Below are 10,000 nucleotides of genomic sequence, written 5' to 3'. Positions count from 1 at the left end.
AATTTGGATGGTTCCTGTGGTATGGCGGTGTGTGCAGTGCAAAGTTTCACGCTGTTATCAAAGATAAATTGATTAAACTAATTTTGATTGCCTTTAGCCGCTTTTTCCACTATCTGGGCATAGTCTTGAAATTCTGGTCTCTCACTATGACTTTCATCATACAGGCTCTCTCCTCTTTGTCTCACGCAGAGAACACTCTTTCTGGCGCGCGCTCTCTCTCTCTCTCTCTCTCTCTCTCTCTCTCTCTCTCTCTCTCTCTCTCTCTCTCTCTCTCTCTCTCTCTCTCTCTCTCTCCTCTCTCTCTCTCTCTCTCTCTCTCTCTCTCTCTCTCTCTCTCTCTCTCTCTCTCCTCTCTTCCCTACCCCTCGTCTCTACTCTCTCTTCTCTTCTCTAGCTTACTCCTCTCTCTCCTTCTCTCCTCTCCTCTTTCTATGAAGCATGATGCCATCATAATGGCTCTAGTTGCACACCACTGACCTCTAAGTCTTACATGAGATCAATAACCGCACACTGGAAATCCCATGGAATAGAGACTGTGTGCGCGCGCAATGGTGTGTGTGTGCGTGCCCGCGGCCATTCGTGTGTATGTGTGGGCGTGCAGGGGCCTGAGCATTACGTTACATGTAAAATGTCCCCTGCAAGACACTCATGAACTGTGCGATATGAGGTGTGTGTGTGTGTGTGTGTCCGTGTGTGTGTGTCCATGTGTGCATGTGGGGCAGTGTAATGGAGTGCCACGCATCCCCTGGGTATCTTGTGGTTGTGCTCTACCTGCCTGCCATGCCATACCAGGAGTCTTTTCTCTTTGGCTCTGAGTGTGGTAGCGCAGGACACCTGGATTTGACTTTTTCCCCAAACACCTGGGTGGGTGTGAGAAGCTGGGGTGGAGTGGCTCCCCCCCTCTCTCTTTCATTCCAGTCCCATCACAGCTCTCATTGTCTTGCTCTAGCTACGTGTGTTAGAAGAACTGGGAATTCTGTTGGAGGCTCATTTTACACTGTATATCATATTCCTTCTAAGTCTATTGAAAGCCTTCTCGTGTTCGCTGTATGCACCACAAGGTCAAGGAAGATTGAGAGTAACCATCTTCTCCTAGCTACTGTGTGTTTTATACACTTACGTTTGAAGATCGCGTGTTTTTGCAGCTTCACAGTAAGGGGTAGAGTGGTAGGGTTTAAAAAAAAAGAGAGATTCGGCAGGTCAGACACATAACAGTCACTAAATATTCGATACACACTTGCATGCACTCAATTGACTAGAGTGCAACACACACACACACACACACACACACACACACACACACACACACACACACACACACACACACACACACACACTCACCGCAGCACCGACATGCCTGCACTTACTTCCTCTCTCACCATGACTTTCATCATATAGGCTCTCTCCTCTTTGTCTCACGCAGAGAAGACTCTTCCTTGCTCTCTCTCTCTCTCTCTCTCTCTCTCTCTCTCTCTCTGTCTCTCTCTCTCTCTTCTCTCTCTTCTCTCTCTTCTCTCTTCTCCCTCTCTCTCTCTCTCTCTTCCTCTCTCTCTCTCTCTCTCNCTCTCTCTTCTCTCTCCTCTCGCTCTCCCCTCTCTCCTCTCTCTCTCTCTCTCTCTCTCTCTCTCTCTCTGTCCCTCTCTCCTCTCTCCTCTCTCTCCTCCCTCTCTCTCTCTCTCTCTCTGGTCCCCCGCAGTGAGAGTGTGTCTTGAAAGTGACAGGCTCCCCCCGGGCCTAGTGGCATGTCTCCACTGCAGAGCTCCACACCAGATGGGCACTCAGCCCTCAGTGGACGGAGTGGATGGAGGAATAGAGGGGGGGGTGGAATGGAGTTGAGAGAGGGAGAGAGAGACATAGAGAGAGAGGGAAAGAAAAAGATGTGGTTGGAGGGATGCAAGTAGGTGGATGGTGGTAGGAAGTAGTGTTTCTCCCCGAGGGGGTGGTGGGGAGCCCTTGGGGGGCATTGTGAAGGATCCAGTTGAGAAAGGGGCCATTGGAGTGTATTAGTCCATTTTATTTTTTAGTGCGAAGGGGGGGGGCGCTGGCAGGCTGATGTTATGAGGTCAAGGGGCATTGGGAAGCGTATGATGAGGTCAAGGGGGCATTTGTTCAAAAAAGGTTGAGAACACCTGGATTAGAGGGAGGGACAGAATGAGAAATGGATAGAGATAGGAAGGAGAAGTATGGCCATGGAAGAATGCAGTTTGAGGCAGGACGTGGACAGGCGGAGAATGAGGTGGGTGTATGTGATGGAGAGAGAGAGACAGAGAGCTGAAGGGAGGGGGGCAGAGGAGAAGAGGAATGGACAGACGAAAGAGAGATGAAGGAGAGGAAGGGTGTCAGAGGAGGAATAGGAATTGGAATTCACCAGCAGGCGTGTGTGTCCGTGCACAAATATGCATATGCAAACGTGTGCGCCTGTGCGCCAGTGTGTGTTTATCTATGGGAGTGTGCGTGCGTGCATGCGTGCGTTCGCATTTATATGCCTGCATGTAGGTCTGCTGGGTGCTGCCTGATGAGAGGTCTGACTGAGAGGAGGTGGCATGAAGCAGATGGCACAGACAGCACCATGCTTAATGACACACGCGCACGCACACACACAAACTCACACACACACACACACACACACACACACACACACACACACACACACACACACACACACACACACAAACCCGAAGATAATAGAATCTTTAACTCTTCTTCTCTCCCTCTCACCATCTCTCTCTCACACTCTCACTCTCCCCTCTCATCGTCACATCCTTCTTCCTTGTTCGCACCCCCCCCCAATCCTTTTTTCCTCTCTCTCCTACTCTGCTATTCCACTCTTCCGTCTCCCCCTCCATCTCTCTGAGGCATGTGCTAATTCTCCACTCCTCCTCATCCCTCTCTCTCATCTCATATCATCTCATCTCTCCGTTCCTTGCTCTCTCATCCTCCCTCAGTGCAGTGTGGCCCCATCATCATCATCATCTGTTCTGCTTGTCGTTTTTTTCCTGTGCTCTGAGCTCCGTCTCTTCTCTCTTCACGTCTAATGAGCATGACTTTGAACTTTGCCTCCCCTGCTCAACTCAACTCTTGCTTGTTCTCGTTCTCAGTCTCGTTCTCTCTCTCTCTCTCTCTCTCTCTCTCTCTCTCTCTCTCTCTCTCTCTCTCTCTCTCTCTCTCTCTAGAGTGCTCTCTGTCTCTCTCTCTCTGTCTCTCTCTCTCTCTCTCTCTCTGTCTCTGTCTCTCTCTCTCTCTCTCTCTCTCTCTCTCTCTCTCTCTCTCTCTCTCTCTCTGATTTTATCTCTCACCTTTCTCTCCCTCCTTCCCTTTTCTACTCCACTCTCTTGCTATCTCTTTCTCTCCCTCTCTCTCTGTCACTAATGCTTGTGCACAGAAAGACTCTTTTATTTCTAATAAGCACCCACAGTGGGTTGTCAAAGAATAGCTTCTAAAGTAGTTTAAAAGTCTCTGGCTTCCTCTTTAGAAATGGGAGTACCTTTGCCTCAGCCGCAGTGGTCGAAAAGACCAAAATAAAACATATGTTGTTGTAGTCTCAGTGGATTTGTTTTAGCGACCATAGCTCTGCCACCTGCTCGCTCTAAGTACTCCCAGTCATGACTGTTCTCCGTCATTGTTCCTCAGTGGTGGAACGGTCTCCCAGAGGCAGCAAGACTAAGCTCATCTCTTTCAGCCTTCAAGAAGCAAGTAAAGACTCTCCTCTTTCGTATGTACTACACTAATGCTTGAGCTACCCCAGTCCCTGGCCAGACTTTTAACATGATGTGTATGTGTGTGTGTATTCTACTTAACTACTACTTACCCTACTTTGCATCTGCACTTTTTGTTCTGTTTATTTCCTTTGCACTTTGTATCTGCTAGTGATGTTGGCTATGATTATGTCCTCGACCTCGGTTGTAAGTTGCTTTGGTTATAAAGCGTCAAATGCAAGGTAATGTGGTACAGGAACCGTGAGATCTTTGTGTAGCTGTGGTTGATGATGTGTGTCAGAGGTCAGAAGTGTGTGTGTGTGTGTGTGTGTGTGTGTGTGTGTGTGTGTGTGTGTGTGTGTGTGTGTGTGTGTGTGTGTGTGTGTGTGTGTGTGTGTGTGTGTGTGTGTGTCTGTGTCTGTGTCTGTGTGTGTGTGTGCGAACTGTACGCGAACTGTACACCTCAACAGTGGTGGGAAAGAAGTAGAAAACACATTGGTTGTTTAAAGGCAATGGCAGGACTGGTGGCTAGCCACGTGTTTGTGTGTGCGCGTGTGTGTGATGTGTTTGTGTGATTTACTGAACAGCGCTGTGCACGGAGTGTCGTGTGGGCCATAGATGTTCTGATGAATGGTGTCTGCTAAAAAAATAAAGCACGCGCACACACACACACACACAGCACCTACTGCTACTAAAATACATCCGCTCTTCCCCCACAGTGTGTCAGCTCCAAGAGAAGGCGAGGACCTCAATCTGTTAGTTAGAATAAATGTACACCACAGATATTCATCACACACAGGCATACCAGAAGTCACACTTTCAGTACAGGTGAGGTTTCCTCATTGCTCAGTCTGGTAAGAACAAGCGAGGGCACGCAGGCAAACATAAACACCAACACAGAGATTTATTGTCACACCACTCTCACTTTGTTTTGTATGGAGAAATGTATGTGTGGTTGAGAGAAATGAGTTTGAGAGAACAAATGAAACGCTAATGTGTCATGCACATGCAAACTTTTTTCCCTTCTTACACGTGTCTTTAGGGTCTTGGTAGCTGTAGCCTTACCTTACACATTACACAATCTAACATTTTTCCAGAGGGCATAACTGATCTGTTTTGCTTGTAGCAGATACACATTCTCCCCTTGCTGTCCTGCTGTCCAGCTCTCTCCCTCCCTCCTCTCTGTGGTCTGAGGCACACTGTGTCTAATGATGTTATATAGCACATTGCATTCACAGATGGGTTGTCAGCTGACAGGGCTCTTGCCTGCCCGAAACACACACACTTCCAGACAAACAGCTGGGCAGTAATGCAGCATGCACTTTCATGGGTCACACACACACACACACACACACACACACACACACACACACACACACACACACACACACACACACACACACACACACACACACACACACACACACACACACACACATCTCATTCTCCATCTCAAAAGAGGTGGAATTTGCGTTCAACATCAGAGCTGGGCACATACACACACACACATGCATGCACACACACACAAACATTCTTGTGCAGAAATTGATCTTTAGTCGACACGTGTGTCTCACTAAGTGTGTGTTTTGTGCAATTTGCATGCAGCATCCATGCTGGGAAAGATACTGTAGCTTTGTGATAAACGTGTGTTTGTGTACAGGTGCACTCACACTATACTATTTATGACAGGTGGGCACAGCCACCCCTTTGATTCGTCGGCAGTAACTAGACTCTTTTTATGCACTGTGTGTGTGTGTGGGTGTGTTTGTGTGTGTTGTTTACAGGCGGTTGACCATTTACATAGCGAGTAGGTCACATTTCCATATCTGTGTTTGTTTATTAATGAATTTATTTATTTAGCTGCAGCCTCAGTTTGGGTTTTACCCGTGCCCCGCTACTCGCACAAAGGCTGGCTTTGTTGTTACGGGGCTGTTGCAGAACTGTTGACCCAGTCACCTCCTGCAACCTCCAGCAACAAAAGTTGATCTTCAGTCGTGTCAAAAAGTGCGGTGGAATTTGCATTCGACATCAGAGTAGGGAAATATACCTGTGTGGGAGCACACATATACACACACTAACACAAAACAGCACACGTGCACACACACACACACACACACACACTAGCACAAACTAGAGTACACACACACACACACACACACACACATTGGTATTTCACAAAAAAATTCATTGATACAAGTACTTGTAGATCTACTTATTTGTATCCTCTAGGGCTGGGACGATTAATCGACTAATCGTGACTAATCGACTATAAAAATTAGTCGACAAGAATTTTCATAGTCGACTAATCGTTTCATTTAATTCAATGCTTTTTTACTTACTTTACTAATGCTTTATTACTTTATTGAAACCTAAAATTGCCCAGCATGTATGAATTGGATGTTGTATCTCTGAGTAAATAAGCTACTATCATGATTTAAAGCTCATTGTGAGCTCAGGGACCAGGAACGGTTTCTTTCTTTTTTCCCAATTTCCTTGAAGATTAAAGTGCTAGAGTACTCGGAAAAATGTATCGTTTGACTAATCGACTATTCGAAAAAAAATACCTGATAGATTAATCAGGAGAAAAATAATGGTTTAGGACAGCCCTAGTATCCTCACATACACAAATGGACATAGGAACCAGGGCTGTTATTGAATTGGACCGAAATCGTGATGCGCAGCTGATCACTCAGGCAAGAAGGCAAACAAATACACTTATAAATACACACACATATGCTGGGTCACAGACACTAGCAGCCCACACAAATTCACACACATTCACACATAAGCAAATACACACTTGTACACGGAAGTGTACACACACACACACACAGAAGAGCTACCAATTGCCCCCCCTCAGCTGAGGGCAATGATAAGGCCGCTGCTTATCTAATTGCTCTTAACAGTTTTACAGTGCGTATGCCCAGAGCCCGTTGGCACCTACTGAAAGTTCATGTCGTGTCAAAGCCCCTTTTCTATGTGTGTCAAAGCCCTTTGTGTGTGTGTGTGTGTGTGTGTTTTACGTGGGCGCTGTTGAGGTCATGCAAAGTGTGGATATGGTCAGTGGGCCTAGACAAGCAGGCAAAGCAGTGATGCACTACTACTGTTACTATTTATAGCCGACCCCATTGGTAAAGTGTGTGTGTGTGTGTGTGTGTGTGTGTGTGTGTGTGTGTGTGTGTGTGTGTGTGTGTGTGTGTGTGTGTGTGTGTGTTTTCCAACACAAAACAGCCGGTGTCTCAGCTGTGAGCTGCACATCTGGAGAAAACACACACACACACACACACGCACGCACGCACGCACAAACGTGATCCCTGTGTTGCCTGTGTGTAACCTGTGTCTATGCGCACACGCACACACACGCATGATCCCTGTGTTGTGTGTGTGTGTAACCTGTGGCCTGTGCAGCAGATGCTCGGTGTTTGTCCTAATCTCCCACTAACTGGCCTGGCTAATGAGTGTGTGTGAGGAGTGTATGTGGACGTGACATGCCCCTGGCTTCAGACACGCACACAGGCTTACACACCTGTGGTACACACACACACACACACATACACACAAATGCATACGGGCACTAAATCTCACACACACACACACACACACACACACACACACACACACACATAGAAGCACACACACAAGTACGCAGACATATGCAAACACAGAAACGCACAAACACATAGAAGCACACACGCTGACACAATCGCTAAGGCTACGCTAAACCATAGAAACACACACGCGCACACACACACACACACTCACACACACACACACACACACACACACACACACACACACACACACACTCATACACAGTGCTCTATTTGCGGTGAAGAGAACAAGCCCAAGCCATGTCCCGCTGTAAGCCTGAGTAAAGCCTGTGTTTTATTTGCCGTGCGGATAACCGTGATTACAGACGTGTCTGACTTATCAGGACTTTATTGGGCCTGGAAAGGCATTCTCACACACACTCTCTACACACGCTTCTACAGTGTACATGGAGTCGCATGACTGAGTTTTATGGCTGCTTGGCTCTCGTGTGTCGGAGATATGCGCTTTAATGACAGGAATGATGGGGGTTTTTTAAATATTTTTTGGGCTTTCTTTATGAATGGACAGTGACAGAGGGACAGGAAAAGAGTGGGGAGGGAGAGACAGGGAATGACTGGCAAATCACCCAGGCCGGAATCGAACCCGGGCCGCCAGTGTAGTAACCTAGTGCCCTACTGTTAGGCCATGGTAGGGCCAAAGAATGATAGTTTTACGTAGTGTTTGCACACTGATGGTGATACTGATTGTGATGATGCTGTGGTCTTTCCTCCATGAATATTATAGGTTTATGGGCCACATTCGCACAACAAAATATTATAAATAATTAATAGTTGTATTAATAAATAGTTTTTATCTGGAGAACTGCTGACGAGGCGTGGCATTTTTAAAGAGGAACTGAACTGGAAAAAATGTCAACAACTTCCTTGTTTATCTGGGTTGTAAACAAATTAAGCTCAAAAACTCGTGCAACAGCATAAACTACATCATTTCAACGTGACTAACATTTTGGTATTACAATCGCGCTCTTAAATGGGTTGGTTGTTTGATGTAATATGGTTCTTTAATGTATAGTTTGTGGCTATTATTTGCCTTTGTTAATTAAACAGATCTGAGTAGTAAGCGTACTACTACCAATACTTCTGAAGGTCATTTCCATTGAATGTGTGTCTAGTTTAGGATTTATGACCTAGTTCAGTGGTTCTCAAGCTCTTTTGAAGAACCCCCCCCCTGACCTCATCATAAGCATGCCAACGCCCCACAGTATTTTGTTGAAAAATATGAAAACATTACAGCCTAATATTAATAATTATAGTAATTTCCTTTATGCTATTTATGCTCCCTGTTTCAGTTTCAGTGTCAATTTCCTGCTCTGGCTGAGGCTTTCAAAATGAGTGCAGAGAACAAGAGAATAAACACGCCAAAAAAAGAGCATAAACACACCAAAAGCGACTAGAGCGACAACAGTGACAAAAGTAATCGATTTGTATAGAGGAACTGGCTTCTTTAGCTGGACTCGAGCGACAGTTTGTCGTTGAACTTCTGTATATTATGGAAGAAGCTAAGATGCGCTTCAGCAACTACCGCTGCAGCCAATGGGAATTGCTTGCATTCAGCTTCTTATGACCATACACCGTACTGCTCTTGTTATGAAAACAGTCCAGTAACTCTTTGTAGGTTTTGTCTTTTCTGGTGTGTTCTCAGGGTTAGCCTCTTTTACGGTCTCCTTGAAGGCCAATTGTGTGTGTGTGTGTGTGTGTGTGTGTGTGTGTGTGTGTCTGTGTCTGTGTCTGTGTCTGTGTCTGTGTCTGTCTGTCTGTCTGTCTGTCTGTCTGTCTGTCTGTCTGTCTGTCTGTCTGTCTGTCTGTCTGTCTGTCTGTCTGTCTGTCTGTGTGTGTGTGTGAGAGAGAGAGACTGACTATTCTAAAGCACTGCTCCGTGTGTGTGTGTGCGCGCATGTGTGTGATAGCCCCGTAATATGTGTCATTTGGAGAAGAGCAGAGGTGTTCATGGGTGTACATTTACTCAAATGTTGCCATGGTAGCAGGCTGCTCAGAGGACACAAATACACGCTCACAGGAAGGGGGGTTAAGTGTGTGTGTGTGCGTGCGCGGAAAAGGTGATGGACCATTGCAAGTCACGACCCCTCAATGCAACATCTAATTGTTCATGCAGCAGCCCTCCAGTCAGCCATACATCCTGCCCAATACAGACTGCTCACATTTGGTGTGTCTGTGTCAGAGAGAGAGAGTGTGTGTGTGTGCATGTGTTGGGTTAGTATTGTGTAAAGTGTGTGTGTGACTGGCTACATGTGAGTGCTTTCAATTAAATTAACTGGGCTCCTATTTATGGAGGGCAGAGGGTGTGCGTGTGCGTGACGTGTGCGTGTGTGATTGAGTGCTCTTGATTAAATGAACTGAATTCTGGTGCGTGGGTGCGAGTCCGTGCGTCTGTGTGTGTGTGTGCGTGTGTGTGTGAGTACGTGCGTGCGTGTGTGTGTGAGTCCGTCCGTGTGTGTGTGTGTGTGTGTGTGTGTGTGTGTGTGTGTGTGTGTGTGTGTGTGTGTGTGAGAGAGAGAGAGAGAGAGAGAGAGAGAGAGTCTGTGCCTCCGTGTGTCCGTGCGATTGGTCTCATACTAAGCTGCCATTAGTTAGGCTGATCTTTGTCTGTCCCCAATGGCATACATCGGATCCATCACCAGATACAGACGCACGCACACATAAACACACACTCTGCACACAAGTGCTGTAATGACC

The 10,000-nt window shown here is 46.6% G+C and overlaps 1 protein-coding gene across 2 annotated transcripts in view; it reads left to right on the top strand.

Moving 5' to 3' along the window:
* LOC134438700 (tyrosine-protein kinase CSK) overlaps window positions 1-10,000 on the top strand; it is a 67,961-nt gene that overhangs the window by 25,797 nt on the left and 32,164 nt on the right. The window contains exon 1 of one of the 2 annotated variants that reach the window (XM_063188317.1): window positions 3,512-3,693. The exons of the other annotated variant lie outside the window; for it this stretch is intronic. The gene's annotated coding sequence lies outside the window, so the exon portion shown is untranslated. Of the gene's footprint in view, window positions 1-3,511; window positions 3,694-10,000 lie in introns of those variants that run through there. 2 annotated transcript variants of the gene reach the window in all.

The sequence above is a fragment of the Engraulis encrasicolus genome, chromosome 22 (genome assembly GCF_034702125.1).
Source record: "Engraulis encrasicolus isolate BLACKSEA-1 chromosome 22, IST_EnEncr_1.0, whole genome shotgun sequence".
Classification (NCBI taxonomy): Eukaryota; Metazoa; Chordata; class Actinopteri; order Clupeiformes; family Engraulidae; genus Engraulis; species Engraulis encrasicolus.
Note: the sequence above shows the minus strand (reverse complement) of the source record. Positions and strands in the feature narration are given on the sequence as shown.